The sequence below is a fragment of the Canis aureus genome, chromosome 24 (genome assembly GCF_053574225.1).
Source record: "Canis aureus isolate CA01 chromosome 24, VMU_Caureus_v.1.0, whole genome shotgun sequence".
Classification (NCBI taxonomy): Eukaryota; Metazoa; Chordata; class Mammalia; order Carnivora; family Canidae; genus Canis; species Canis aureus.
Window position 1 is genome coordinate 44,947,689 of NC_135634.1, and position 16,275 is coordinate 44,963,963.

General features: G+C 38.4%; 1 protein-coding gene across 11 annotated transcripts in view; it reads left to right on the forward strand.

The window, feature by feature from the left end:
- Positions 1–16,275, forward strand: part of DIS3L2 (DIS3 like 3'-5' exoribonuclease 2) — a 346,721-nt gene that overhangs the window by 104,383 nt on the left and 226,063 nt on the right. The window contains exon 2 of one of the 11 annotated variants that reach the window (XM_077869241.1): positions 10,902–11,033. The exons of the other annotated variants lie outside the window; for them this stretch is intronic. The gene's annotated coding sequence lies outside the window, so the exon portion shown is untranslated. The remainder of the gene's footprint in view (positions 1–10,901; positions 11,034–16,275) is intronic. 11 annotated transcript variants of the gene reach the window in all.

Consider the following 16,275-nt stretch of genomic DNA (forward strand, 5'->3'; position numbering starts at 1 on the left):
CAGCAGGAAGCAGTCATTCCTTTCACTGCCCAGAGCTTACGCCATTTGAAGGATGTGTACTTTTGGTTAAAGATATTTGGAGATGGGCCTTGTGGATCCTACTTATTTCCTGGTATCAGTAGCCTGGTATTAGTGATGATATTTTTGAGTGCTTTGTTAACTATTAAGTGTCACCTCACTGTAAGGAGGTGTTACTTAATGCCTAGTAGATGGCTTTCAACATTACAAGATTTTGAGAACTGTTTACTAGATTTAAAATTTTGGCAGAATGAAAAATATTTGGTTTCAGTTGTTTATTTTGGCTCATACTTTCCATGTTTTAATTGAGTTTTTGCTCCCCTGTGTCTATAGATGCTAAGCTTGCTTGGCTTGGGTATAAAAGAGACTTATTTGGTTCACATATTTATATACAGTAAAATTCTCCCTCTTTAGTGTTCAGTTCTATGAATTTTAGAACCTGCATGGATTTGTGTAACCTCTACTACAGTCAAGATGGAAAACAGTCCCACCATACCCAGATTCCCTTGCATCTCTTTTTATCTGCACTTCCTCTCACCCCACAGCCCTTGCCAATCACTAATCTGTTATCTGTCCCTATGGGTTTGCCTTGTGTAGAATGTCATATCAATGGAATTATTTTGAGTCTGGCCTTTTTCTATGAGCATAATGCATTTGAGATCCATCCATTTTAGTGTTGTTGAATACTATTCCACTGTATAGATGTCCCAGAGTTTGTTTACTCATCCCCTATTTGAAGGACACTTGTATTCTGTTCTTTTTTTTTTGACCGTTAAGAATAAAACTTCTATGACCACTGCTGTACATGTCTTTGTGTGGACATACATTTTTATTTCTCTTGGTTAAATAGCTAGAAGTAGAATTGCTGGATCATGTGGTAAGCTTGTCTTTGTCTTTACAAGAAACCATGAAGCTATTTTCCAGGATAGTTGTACCATTTTTTACTTCTATTAAAAATGTATGAGTCAGTTTCTCGACATCCTCGGCAGGACATAGTAATATATAGTTTAAACCATTCTGGTGGGCACATAGGACTATTGATTTTGTTGTAGTTGTTATCTTTTGTTTTGCATTTCCCTGATGACAAAATGATGCTTGAACAGTTTTTTGGTGTGTACTCATTGGCTATTTATATACATATAGTCTTTTCTGAAGTGTCTATGCAAGTCTTTAACCCAGTTATTAAATTGTCTTGTCTTTGTATTAATGAATTAAGACTTCTTTATAAAATATGAAAGTCCTTTGAAAAAATAAAGTCCTTTGAATGTACAAATGTTATTTGTATATACATATAACTACATACATGTATTTGTGTAGTTGCTTTATCCTTGTTAAAATATCTGTGATTGGGGATTTGTTTATTTCTCTCTACTTTGTCAGTTTTTGCTTTATCCTGTTTGAGGCATTTTCATTAGGTGCATATACATTTACAAACATTATAGTTTACTAATATAATTAGTATTTGCTATATTTTACTAATGCAAAATGTTTATTAACACAGAATATGGGCAGCCGGGTGGCTCAGCGGTTTAGCGCCGCCTTCAGCCCAGGGCCTGATCCTGGAGACCTGGGATCGAGTCCCACGTCAGGCTCCTTGCGTGGAGCCTGCTTCTCCCTCCCTGTGTCTCTGCCTCTCTCTCTCTGTGTCTCTCATGAATAAATAAATAAAATCTAAAAAAAAACAACCCCAAAACAGAATATTCCTTCTTGACCCCTGTAATACCCCTTTTTTTTTAAAAAAAAAATTGATGTTAATATACTACTTTAGTTTTATGAGACTGTTTTCAAAGAATGGAAATGTTAGAGAATGCTGCATACAGATATTAGAAAGGTTTATAATAGAGGGAGGGAGAAATGAAATACAATGTTGGGGGGAAGGTATTACCCAGTAAGCAGAGCCCTCAAGGCAAGAAATAGTATTCAAAGTTAGATCATTTTGTGGCTTCAGGCTAAAGAAGGATAGTTGCATATACAAGTTGATTTTCAGAGTTGGCCATACTTTAAATCTATTTTAAAAATCTAGCAGTAGGTACAGAGTTTACAGTGTGCCAGCAACCACTAATCAGAGAAGTGTGGTTTCAGTTTTTATTATCAGTATATGAAGGTGGTAGTTCAGACATTCGCTGACTTTTTAGATGATTGTGGTTAATCTACTAATAGTAAATTGTTTGTAGGGAACATCATTAGCCTCTTGGGTTGTACCTCTTACATTACTGTTCTGAATCACCCTTGTCCTGAAAATTTTTCATTGTATACTGTATGGTTTTCTGAAATGGTCTGCAAATTGAGCTTATTTTTCAATGAGGTTCAGGATATTGAGGTATTTCAAAGATGTGAAATCCATTTTGCTGGAGATTGGTGTGATGTGAAGGAATCTGAGGTCAGATACTACAGCTGTGTCTATACATGTAAAAATTTTAAATACAAATAAACTTTATTTGACATGTGCTTTACATTCTTGACTGTATTGTTTAAACTTTTTGGGGTATTTTCTTTCCTGCATGATGTTATATCCCTGCTTTGATTTCATATCAAAAATTGTTATAATTCTGAGAGGGGAATGATTTTTGATTCAGGGAAACAGTTGGAAATTAAATCAGTAGGCTTCTGTGAATAAATACAGGTAATTGTCTTTAAAAAAGAGCCCTACTTTGAGCTGCTTTCTCTTTCTGTTTTTGCTTAAATCATGGTGCTTAAACTAATGACACTGAGATCAAGACCTGAGTTGCTATCACTCAGCTGATATCACTGATATCACTTATCACTTAAGTCAGACACTTAACTGAGCCACCCAGGCACCAATACTTCGAGCATTTCTAAGGAGACTTTGGCTTTGTTTTTTACTCGGGTTGAAAAATTGGTCACATTCCTTAGATACAGGGATATATCAGTCTAGTCCATCTCTTTGCCCTGGTGATTGATTCACGAATGGGCATGCAACCCAAATCAACCCCAGCAGAGTAATCCTGGGACTTATATGCAGAGCACCACGTAAGAATTTCTTTCTTGGGATGCCTGGGTGGCTCCCGCATCGGGCTCCCTGGGGGGAGCCTGCTTCTCTCTCTGTGTCTCTCATGAATAAATAAATAAATAAAATCCTTAAAAAAAGATTTCCCCCCCCTGCGCTCCGGGGTCTCTAAGAAGATAGGATATAATTCTGAAGCTACTGGATCCTTCTTTATACTGTGAGGAAGAGGCTGCCCTGGTAATGGAGCTACTATTGAGGGCATGTGAGCACAAATACCAGGTGAGCCTCACAATCTGATCAGTAGACTCAATTATATAAACTAGTAAGTTACTTAAAAAGAGCCAATTCAGGGCCACCTGGGTGGCTCAGTGGTTGAGCATCTGCCTTCGGCCCAGGTTGTGATCCCCGGGTCCTGGAATCGAGTCCCACGTCGGGCTCCCTATGTGGAACCTGCTTCTCCATCTGCCTGTATCTCTGCCTCTCTCTCTCTCTCTCTGTGTGTCTCTCATGAATGAATGAATGAATGAATGACTAAATAAATAAAATTTTAAAAAGCCAATTCAAGTTGTTTTTTGGTTTCTTGCACCTAAATTAGTCATTACAAATACATTTGTTTTAGGGATTTTGGTAAAAAATACAGTAAAGATTAAGATTGAGAAGAAAGCGGTCACTGTATAGAGTTACATGTACTTGTATACATTCTTTCACCAAATCTCAATGATTATTCCTTCCATGGACTCTGTTCTTGGAAGGTCTTTAATCCAGTTCTGTCTTTTGTGGGAACTCTTCCCTGGGGTCTACTTGCCCATATTTGCTTTTATTTACCTTCCTGCCCTACTTTTCCTTATTTGTGTCTGAGCTTCAGAACTTGGTGTGACATTCTGCCAAATTCTATTTCCTATCTCTCTGCTCGTGTCTGGCATCAAAATATTTAATACCTTACTAGCAAGATCACTCTAGTTGGATTCTACTATGTTTTGTAAACTATGTCTCCTTTAAGGTGAAACATACCTGCTTCTTCTTCCTCTCCTTGGTGACTAGGTCCAGAAGCTTGGTTGTACCAGAGTTAGCTTGTGATTGGTTAGTTGCTGATGATGGCCATGCAGAAGAGGAGTAAGAGTACATGTCACAGGACACCCATAATTCTGTTTTGAGTCCTGTGATCTCTTAGGAGCAGCGGACTGCCCAGAGACCCTAAACCTTGACTGGTCAGACTTTTTTCACTTCCTCTCCTGCAGTCTGAGCCTGGTCTGCATTAGCCTGATCTGCTCCTTGACAGATACAGATCATTTTTGCAAGAGCCCCTTTTCCTTTTTTTCTTGAAATATTTAAGACAAAATTGAACCATTTTTAAAGGGAGTTGTATTAGTTTTCCTTTTTGCAGTCACCAATAAATAAAAGAGAGAGAGACAGATCTTGCTGTTCTAAGTTGCTAGAAACCTGTTTTTGAGTTGCAATCTAAGTGAGGAAAGAAGTTGCAGTGGCCTGTGAATGGTATATAATGGAAGGGATTGGCAGGTAAGATTCAAATGGTCTAAAAGGTCAGTGGACATTCAAAAGGTCTTTCAATGGTAAGCCCCAAAACAGAGAATTAATTTCTCTAAGGAAGAGAAATCCATAGAAAATTTTTGAATAAGAAGGTAATTTAATCAGATTTTTTCGGGTTGTTTCTGCTAATTTGTAGGATGGAGCATGAGAATATCAGGGAATTTGTAGAGCTATAAGAGCACTTGTAAAAAGACAAGTGAAGGATTTAGTGAAGCAGTATGTTCAGCAGTAGGAAAGGGTCAGTTGTGGTTGTGAGGTTTTGAGTTTGCAAGGCTGGAAGAAAGTGATAATGGTGTTGGAAAGAAAAGAACAGGAAAGGGGAGTGCTTTGAGGGGAAGGACCAGGGTGATTTTTGATATTTTGAGTTTAAGGTGATAATATCACATTACGATGGGATCATATAGGAGGCATTATATTAGGTACCATATTAAGTGCTAGGAATATAACAATGAGCAAACAGGCCAAGTCTTTGCCTTTGTGGAACTTGTGTTTCACTGGGAAGGACATAATGGTATAAATAAAATACCATGTTTAACATAGCATATTCAATAGTGATTAGTAATAAAGGGGAAAATAAATAAGGAAGAGATACACGTTTGGTGATTGGGGTTTAGATTTTATTTATTTTATTTTTTAAAGATTTATTTATTTACTTTAGAGAAAGAGAGAGCATGAGCGGAAGGGGAGAGGGAGAGGGAGAGAGAATCTCAAGTAGTCTCCACACTGTGAGGCTGAACATGAGGCTCAATCTTATGACCATGAGACCATGACCTCAGCTGAAACCAAGAGTCAGAGGCTTAACCAACTGTGCTACCCAGGCACCCCTGGGATTGAGATTTTAAATAGGGCAATCAAAGAGGACCTCCTTGAGAAGGTGATTTTGAGTAAGAATGGAAAGAAATGAGGGAACTATCCTTGTGGAGATCTTGGGGAAGAGCAAAGATGTTCCTGTCATGTTCAAGGACTAGAAAGAGCTGAAGCAGAGAATAGCTGGAGATGAGGTCATGGGTGTAGAAGAGGGATCATAGGACAGAAGTATGGGTCAGGGAGGGCCTATGTATCAGTCAGTATTTGAGTTTTAACTCTAATAGAAGTGGAAAGCCTTGGAGTGTTTAGAGCAGAGAATTTGACACGATAGGACTTCCATTGGGAACAGACAGGGTGAGAGTAGAAGCAGGGAGACCTCTTATGAGCTATTACCCATATTCAAGTGAGAGATGATAGAGCCTGAACTAGGATGGTGGCCAAAGTAGCAATGAAGATAGAGTTGATATGATGAGCTAATGAATGTGGTAGTGATGGTGGTGGTGGTGGTGGTGGTGGTGGTGGTAGAGTGTGTGTGAGGGGCAGGGGAAGAAGGGAGGAAGGAATTGATTGATTGAAAAAGATAAAGAATCTTTTGCCTGAGTCACCAGTAGAATGGAAATAGTTTGTTCTGTTCCTGTTAACTGAAAAAGATACTTTTGAATGAAGTACTTTAGGCAAACAAAGTTCCCAATAATACATATACCTTTAAGAATGTCTGTAATATGTCTTTAAAATGATATGTGCATGGTTATACTTTATAATGAGAGAAGCTTATTGGCAAGCCTTGTCAAGAGCTCCCTGTGGAAATATCAATTGCTTTTCTTGGCTCCAAGGTATTTCCTGAACAGTGTATTATACTGTGTCCCAAGTGTGCCATTAAGGGATTTGAAAGTTTGTTAAAACATGTGTGGCAAGTGAGTGCTGTCATTTAAGCCCAGCCAGAGGAGCCAAAAAATGAAAAGCATCTCCTAGGTGGACTTCATGACATGCATTAACTCTGAATGGGAGGCTCAGGTAGTTAAGAAAGGCAGGGCTTTATGTCCTTACCCAAACCCTTTAGCTGACACTTGTAAACAGCCCTTTCAGCAGAAAGTACCTGTAGACATAGGTATATGTAAATCTTTGGGAAAAGCTCCGTTATATCAAGTTGATAAGAACCTCCTACTCCTGGGAAATGTAATAGAATTTATTTGCTTGGAATAGAATTTTCCAGCGCTAATATGGACTTGCTGTTTTTATAAGAGGTAACAGCACTTTTCAAAGATGGCTTTTATGTTTAAGTAAGGGTTTTTCTTTATCAGTAATCAGGAAAATTATGAAATATATCATGCTTGGAGTTTGGGTAAGCCAGCATGATGAAAATGTTACTTGGCATTTTTGTTTAGAATTCCACTGGACTTGTTTCATTACAGGAGTTCTTTCTGTTACATATCAGTTTTGAAATACATTATATTAATTCTAAAAGGAAGGGAAAGAGACATCTAATCAATATCAGTTGGTGAAGTGACTAGTTCTTGATTCTGGTATCAGTTGCAGTTGATATAAATTTACCTTTCTGAGGGATGGATTGGTACTTTACAACTCTGCAGCAATCAGGAATACCCCTGGAGGCTGTGCTGGGGTCTGGGCTTTTTTTCTTTTTCTTTTTCTTTTTCTTTTTCTTTTTCTTTTTCTTTTTCTTTTTCTTTTTCTTTTTCTTTTCTTTTTCTTTCTTTTTCTTTTTCTCTTTCTTTTTCTTTTTCTTTTTCTTTTTCTTTTTCTTTTTCTTTTTCTTTTTCTTTTCTTTTTCCTTTTCCTTTTCTTTTCTTTTCTTTTCTTCTTTTCTTTTCTTTTCTTTTCTTTTCTTTTCTTTTCTTTTCTTTTCTTTTCTTTTCTTTTCTTTTCTTTTCTTTTCTTTTCTTCCAGGCATTTGGGATTTTTCTTGCTAAAACTGTTGTTTTCAAGTTGGGGAATGAAGTCTATGGTTATGTTTAAGTTTATATTGAAACTGAAATTGTAATTTAGGTATGAAGGCCTAGAATTATTTTAGAAAAGTACATTTATTTAAATGTCTTCCATAAGTTTTACCTGTGATAAAGTAACATGACTTTTTCTCTGGTTTCCAGACAGTGCCTTAACAGAGGGCAGTATGATATCATGCAGTATCATGTACAGAAGCATCTGAATGTAGCTGGCTCTTGCTGCTTAGTAGTTATTTTGTTCATCTCTTGTAACTTCTTTTAGAATGCTTCTTTTATAATTGATTCAAGTCTTTCTCATTCTCTTTGGAAGTAAAGGAAACCAATATTTATTGAGCGTGTTTTAAATGCCAAGCATTTTGGAATCCTCTGGGGAATATAAAAAATGAATGTGACATGGTTTACTGTCTGATGGAAGAGTGAAATATGCAAAAAATTAAGTGGAATATAGCCTGATCAAGATAATCTTGTAGGGCAGCCCGGGTGGCTCAGCGGTTTAGCGCCGCCTTCAGCCCAGGGCGTGATCCTGGAGACCCGGGATGGACTCCCATGTCGGGCTCCCTGCGTGGAGCCTGCTTCTCCCTCTGCCTCTCTCTCTCTCTCTCTCTCCCCCTCTCCTCTCTGTGTATTCTCATAAATAAATGAAATTTAAAAAAAAGATAATCTTGTAGTGAAAGAAAAGTTAAGGAATTAGCAGTGGAAGAAAGGAAAGAAATAGAACATTTCTTAAGAGAGGGAGATTACTCAGAGAAGCATTCACTGAAGAGCTAGATTTTCAATTTTGAGTATTTTCTGGCTTGCAAAATACCTAGAGACATTTCATGCATTGGATGTTAGTGGTGGGAGCCATATGTGTAAAACTCACTCTGAATCTATTGGCAGGAAATCTCCCCTAAGAGCATCTAGGACTAAGGGCAGTGGATATAGAATCCTAGATCTGTGTATATGTCACAGCTCTGCCATTTAGGAGCTGTGGGATTGTAACATGTCAGACCTTGATTTTTTTCCTCTTTGAGATAGACATAATCACTCTCCCATGTATCACTGTGGGGGGGGTGTCATTGTGTTGATTAAGTCAGTTAGTATGTGAACTGCACAGGGGAGATTGTGCATAACAAGTTATGAGAAATGGTGGGCACCTGGGTGGCTCAAGTCAGGTAAGCATCTGACTCTTGATATCAGGGTCATGAGTTCAAGCCTGGCATTGGGCTCCATGCTGGGCTTAGAGCCTTCTTTAAAAAAAAACCCCAAATTTGAAGAGTCACAATAAAAAGCCTTAGTGTTTAACATATTCATAATTATATTTAAATTTTCTCTGCTTCACTAACTCCTATTCCTTGTTGAACCCTCTTTAAAGGAGTCTTTACTCAGGACTCTATTCTCAGCTTCTCTTTTCTTGACACTTGGCCCTGGGACACCTTTGCTTAATGGTCATTCCCACTGTGTTTAGCTCCCTAATCTTTCTGCCTTCCAGTATGCTCATCCCATCTCCAGATCTACATTTCTAGCTACCAGTTGAATGTTCCTCACCACCTTGAACTTTCTGGGTTTAAAGACTAGATTTGTTTTTCCTTAAACAAATATTAACCCCCAGATACCTGTGCAAAGAGCTTTTCATAAATTCTCAGTTCCATCATAACCTTATAATACTGGATACTCTTACCTTAGTTTAAAGATAATAAAACTGAGATTCAAAGAGATTTAATACCTTTCCCAAAGTAGTATAGCTAGTAAGTGGCAGAGCTGTGATGCAAGCCCAGTTGTATTGACTAGAGTTCCTGCTTTTAACCATTTTTTTCCTACTTCCCTACTTCATTAACTTTATGGTAAAGACCAGACTCATTAAATTGGCCTTCAGGGGTCTTCATGTCTGCTTCTTCATCCTTCTTTCTCTGACTGTACATTGTCACCATTACTTGCCTTTATTAAAGGAAAATTTGCATTTTCTTATATCTCCTTGGTTTTGCACAACTGTCCTTTTCCAGTTTTATCTTCTCTTTTTTCATGTGTTCACCTATCAAAATCTGAGGAAGGCAGGATAGCATGTTGGAATAAGCCTGCACAGGAATCAAATGGATCTATTTTCTATTTTACTGGATAGTTTACATTCAGGCCAGCAGTGTATTGTTGTACATTCTTGCTAACATTTGGTATGCCCACATTTTTAGTTTTTGCCTCTGTAGGTTTATAGTGTTATCTCATTGTAGCTTTAATTTGCATTTATCTGATGACTAATGAGGCCAAGCACCTCATTAGTAGAGCACCACATTTTTATTGGCTACTAGACATTTCTTTTCTTTTTAAAAAGATTTTATTTATTTATTCATGAGTAACATACTGAGAGAGAGAGGGAGAGAGAGAGAGAGAGGCAGAGACACAGGCAGAGGGAGAAGCAGGCTCCCAATAGGGAGCCTGATGTGTGACTTGATCTCAGGACCCCGGGACCAGGACCTGAGCCAAAGGCAGATGCTCAACCACTGAGCCACCCAGGTGCCCCAGGCATTTCTGTTTTATAAAGTGCCCTTAAGTCTTTCCCCCATTTTTCTGTTGGATTGTGTCTTTCATTGATATGTAGGAGTTTTTTCATGCATTCTGGATATGAGCATATATATGGCTTATCTTTAAAATTTCTTTTGCATTATCCTAGGATAAAAGGAAAAATTTATTTTACTGCAATTGAATTTATCATTTTTCATGGCAGTGCTTTTTGCGTTTGCTTTATATATATTTCCCTATATATTTTCTCATGTATTATTTCCTAAAATTCTGCCAGGCTTTTCAAGTAGCTTTTTCCTTAGCCATTTTCTACTTAAACAGTTGTATAGGATCTCTGATTCAGCAAACATTCTTGTCTTCAAAGTAGGGGGATTCTACAGAGCATTTTGCAATTACTTTGCTAACACAGGGGTTATATTTCTCTTAAAGTACAGAAGTCATGCTACACCCACCCTCCTTTTCCAAAAGGTATGTCTCCTCTCTCATGTGTCTCTGAACTCAAGATTCTGGGCTTAAGCTTTCTCCTGATTCCTTTCAGTAGTAAGCTTGTCATCGCTCCCCTTAATTTCATCCTGATGGTTGTCAGGGTTCCTCCTTGGTACTGCTGAGGAGGTGAGGTTATTATTGCTCCCTATCCCCCGGAGTGTCAGGATTATAGCCTGATGGCTGAGGAGGATCATCTTTTTCTCTCATCACATTGCCACACCACTCTGTTGCCCAATTTCACATTCTAAAAAGAGTCAGTAGGCAGATGACAGACTTATCCTCGGTAAAGCTAACTGAAGGGTATATCTGACAAACATTTCTGTGTGTATGTATATGTGCATTTGTGTTTGGGAGGGAGGGTTTAAGGGAATCAAAATTATTAAGTATTGTAGAGTGCTATTATTTCTTGAGCATTTTTCATAGCTTCAAGTGACACTTGTACTTAATATCTGTATGCGCCAATTGATATCTGCCTATATTTTCCTTATTTTTATTAGCAGGGTTTCTGTGATGCTCATCCCATCCTGTTCATGGAACACTCTCAAGTCTGAGAGTGAAAAAGTTCTGTGTGACCCAGCAATGTGCTTCCCTCACTAATCCGTTTCTGTCCTGTCCTCCAGAGACTAGACTAAACCTCCAAGGGAGGATAATCCCAGTTGCAGCATGCACTCGGAATAATAAGTGCAGTCAGCTGCCTCACTCTCAGGTCTGTGGAGGAAGCCAGAGGAATTTTTAAAGTCCTCAGTTAACAGGTCAGTAATACATCATTTTCCTCAGGCCCCCATCCTTTCATTCTGAGCCCAGAGCTCCAAAGTACTGATTGACCTGAGCTGGTGGCCTTCAGCGTCAGAGCCCTGCTCTTTTTTCTTGTGCTTTCTTATGGATATTTTCTATTTGTGGATATGCATTTTTCTTTGGAGGAAGGGTTTACAGCTTTCATCTGATTCTCAGAGGGATCTGCTAAACTTCAAAGTTGAGAACTTCTGAACTGGAATTTTCGACATATTCAAGGTCAATCTCACAGAAGAAGGCCTCTTACATTATAGATCTAAGGAAAATTGAACTACTAGTTTCTAACCTGTGTATGCATGTGTCTGGAAACTGTCCTGAAAGTTCTTTTGTATACCGATCATCTTTTATACTCATTTTTTCATTTTTAAGCCCACTTATTCATCTGTTTATTCATTGAATATGGAACACCTACATTGATTATGCAAGTTTGCTATAGAATATACAAAGAGACGTAAGATACAGCTGGTGAGCATACAGTGTTAACAGATGAGGTAAATTGTATACGTAGACAACACTAATACAGTGAAGAAATTGTGAAGTGCCATAGAAGAGGTACATACAAATTGCTTTGGCACTTTAAAAATGGGAGATTTTACTTTTGCCTGGGGCAGGTGGTAGGGGATAGGGGGGAACTGGGAAGATTGTGCAGTGGACTCTGGGTTATAGAAAATACAAGCCAATTGGATGAGGTCTTCAGAGACGGATTTTAGACATGTGGAGATGTTGGATGCAGTGTGCCACCTCTGGTTCTTTGTTCACTCAAATGAGATTGAGTATACACTGTGTCAGGCCTAGCTTTACTCATTTCATGGAGTTTACAATTTATCAGATAAGATAGACTCTGAACAAGTTATTTCCTCATTCATTGCTGTATTCATTCATTTAACATACATTTGAGTGGCTACTAAATGCATTCTTGGCATATAACAGTGAATAAAACAGCTGCTGAGCTCATGAAACCTACATTCTAGTTGGGAGACAGAAATACATAAGTTTGTAATATATTGTCAGGTAGGGATAAATAAAGTGAAGAAAAATAAAGCAGAATAAGAACATAGAGTAATGACAGCCAGGTGGGGCTGTTTCAGTTAATGTGATCAGGGAAGGCCTCTCTCTCTGAGAGAAGGGTATTTGGAATGAGACCTGAAGAAGATGAGGAGATCAAGTCCTAAGAATAGCTGGGCATAGAGTTTTCCAAATTGAGGGAATAGCAATACAAGGACTTTAGGATTGAAGGTTTTAGTATTCTAGGAATAACAAGAAGATCTGAAGATTGGGTATAACTTGCGAAGGAAGAAGTTACAGAAAATGAGAATAGAACTATAATATGGGCCTGGTTTGACAAGGCCTTGTGGCATGGCGATGGAGTGGTGTTGGGAAGCCATTGGGAGAATGACATGGTCTGATTTATCTCTAAAAGATCACTCTAGCTGATTTGGTCCAAGGAGATAAAGGTTGCTTGTGCAGTCACAGTGCAAATGGCAAGAAGAAATATTTGAAGGAAAGGCCAGCGGGCTTTCTGATGGATTGGATATGGGGCATGAGAGGAAGATGTAGTTTGGTGCTGTCTGCTGAGAAAGCCGATGCTGAGAGAAGAGTGGGTTCTAGTGGAAAACAAGAGTTCTCTTGTTCAAGAGGCCAACTGACATCCAGACGAAGATGTAAAAGGAGGTAGTTGGATAGAAGTCTGGTATTCAGGGAATGATTGATGCCCGGTGTTTAATTTGGGGAGTTTTTTTTTTTTTTAATTTTTTTATTTATGATAGTCACACACAGAGAGAGAGAGAGAGAGGCAGAGACATAGGCAGAGGGAGAAGCAGGCTCCATGCACCGGGAGCCCGATGTGGGATTCGATCCCGGGTCTCCAGGATCGCACCCTGGGCTAAAGGCAGGCGCTAAACCGCTGCGCCACCCAGGGATCCCTAATTTGGGGAGTTAATAGGATATAGAGAGATTTAAAACCATGAGACTGAATGAAATCACCTGGGGAGTGAGGTCCTCTCCCTAGTGTTGTTTAACATGCTCCTCTCGGGATCCCTGGGTGGCGCAGCGGTTTAGCGCCTGCCTTTGGCCCGGGGTGCGATCCTGGAGACCTGGGATCGAATCCCACGTCAGGCTCCCGGTGTATGGAGCCTGCTTCTGTCTCTGCCTCTCTCGCTCTCTCTGTGTGTGACTATCATAAATAAATAAAAATTAAAAAAAAAAAATAACATGCTCCTCTCATCCTTTTTTTTTTTTTTTTCCTCCTCTCATCCTTGTTTCAAACTAGATTCACGTTCATTCTGGGGGAAAAGTACTTCATGGATGGTGTTGTGTCCTTACTGTTCTAGTCCTCGGGAAGCACCATGGTTCTTTCTCTTTTTAAGATATTTATGTTGATCAGCGGGTATAGGTATTGCCGCTCTGATCCATTTATTATAAAACTCCATCCCCATTAGGTTATGAATTAGTTGGTTTTAGCAACCACTAATGATCATTTCCTGAATCCATTATTTCAACAGAGATGGCAAAATGGTGATAGCAAAATTCTTTCCTTCCTTTTCAATTAGCGAAACTCTTCAGTAAAGATGAACTTTATCTCATCAACTGTTTGGTTAGCCCGAGGTACAATTTGTACAGGAAAGGTAGAGTAAATGCTTGGAATTTTCTAAGGATGACCAGAGAGAGCTTTTTTTCATGGTGATTCCTGAGTTTTTTCATAAGACCCTAGTAGCCTTTGATAGCTTTCTTGTTTTCCTGGTATGCTAAGATGTTTCAGGTTCCTCTTATCTATGCCGCACTCCAGCCTTGAATTAGCCATTTCTCTAAGGGTCCTGCAACCCTCACTCTTAACCAGTGTGTGGAGTAGTTTTAGGGTGTCTTTTGTATTGGGTGGTCTTACGGTGACCTTTTTTTTCTCAGAACATATTTCTGTTCTTGTGTGTACTGGTATAACAAAACAGAATGAACATACTTTTTAAATGCAACATATTAATTTATATAATTATTTTTATTTATATTTTTTAGAGAAGGAGTGGGGAGCAGCAGAGGGACAGGGAGAGATAGAATCTTAAGCAGGCTCCAGGCCCAGAGGCATGGGGCTTGATCTCATGACCCTGAGATCATGACCTGAGCTGAAATCAAGAGCCCGAAGCTTAACTGACTGAGCCACCCAGGTGCTCCAATTATATTTTGATTCCACAATTTTGAATGGCTTGGTTTATTCACCAAGTCCTGCTTCCTTACAACATTTTTTCATTTAGTAAGTCAAAAGTGAATTTAGTGCCAAAAATACTAATTCTGGAGTGTAATCTAAGCCATGTAGATTATCATAAAGTCAGAACTGGGCTGGCTTAAAATGTGCTATACAATTAGGCTTGGCATAATCTGGTTATTGCTTTTCTCTGTTCTCCTCTTCCCAGTGACTTTTATTCAAACTTTTAATATGTGAGCCATAGCATAATTTTTAATAAGTAGCAGAATCATAATGATTCCAGAATTCTTATTATATTTTATGCATACATAAACATGCATATGGAGAAAGACTACTTTTCACTGTAGGATAGTTGAGCATTTAAATTTGATAGTGTCAGAATTTTGATTCCCCTTGTAAGATTTTCTGCATGGCATGTGGGAACCAAATCTTTTGTGAAACCATTAGTGGTATTACCTGTGAGTCTAATTGTCGAACAGCAGGCATTCTCCTTCAGCTCTGGTCCCACCTCTTCTCTCTCAGAAAAATTGTGTGTGGGAATGATGTAGAAAAAAACAACAGAGCAGTGATCCTGTCGGAGCCTCCATGCTTTAGACACACCTCCTGCCTGTGCTATGGGCTATTTTTTTTTTATAAAGGTTTTACTTATTTATTTGAAAGAAACCACAGGCAGGGGAAGGGGCAGAGGGAGAGGGACAGGCAAACTGTCCACTGATTGAGGAGCCTGACTTAGGGCTCAATCCCAGGACCCTAAGGTCAAGACCTGATCCAAAGTCAGACACCTGACCAACTGAGCCACCCAGGCACCCCTGCTTTGGGCTATTCTGACAATGCCCAAGGTGTGTTCATTCTTTGAGGATGATCGGAGCAGATCTTCCTAAATGTTACTAAATTTGCCAGGCACATTTAAGGACATTGACTAGGTTTGCTGATTTGAGTGGTGTCGAATTATTTTCCTTCTCTAACTTGTCAGTGAAATCTCTGTTTTTGAATGATCTCCTCTGGGTCAGGTATGAAAACCAAACTTCTGTAACTAGGCAGAAGTATACAGAAGAGAGCTGGGTTTTATGATTGTATATTAATTAAAAGACCTACTGTGGCTTCCCTCTTGTGCTCTCATGCAGGAAGGGGCCTGAGGAAATCTTTCTGGAGATTTCTGGCCTAGACCATTGAAATTTCTTTCTTACTATCAAAGAAAAGGAAACTTCAAACTTCTCATAATGAGATAATGGACAAATGAATGAGTGATAAAAGAATGAAAAAATGAATGAATGAATGAATGTGACAAGATTCAAAACATGGCAAGAGCTGAAAGAAAATTTCACAAAAATTATTCTGAAATTGGAAATCAAGTTTTCAAAAAATTTTATTAAATGTTATTAACTTTACTCTGAAAAATTAACTGTTTACAAGTTTTTCTATTACCACATTTTCATGAAGTCACTTTTTTAAAAACTTGGGAATATATTCCTAGAATCTTTAGAATACCTTTTTAATATTTTACTTTGATTTTCTGGGTGACTATAATATTCATTGTCTGGGGTTGGTTATGTTTATTGGAATCTGTGACATGAAAATGTTTTGGAAAAGATTTCTTTCGGTAGCTTTTTCTGCCTTGTTTCAGATAAAGATCCCTTATTAAAGGATCCTTGTGTGGTCTAATTTTAATGGTAATCTGGCTTGTTGAAGGCGGGCATCTATTTCGAAACTTCAGGGTTCAACTCAGAAAAATATTAGACCTATAAAGTATTAACACATAGAGAAACTGCTACAGAAATCCACAGAAATCAAATGCCATAGAAATGAGAATACTGACATTTGACTGTTATGTGACAAACTCATTAAGTCCATTAGTGTCTAGACTCTTCTGTTTGAAAATATTTGTCAAATTATGTAATGCTTCATTCTTAGTGCTAGTATAAATATCCATCAATTGTATGCTTTCTATACTGATTTCAAGCCTCAAAATGGAGAATTAAGGGCTTTTATTCTTTCTGAGAACATTTATA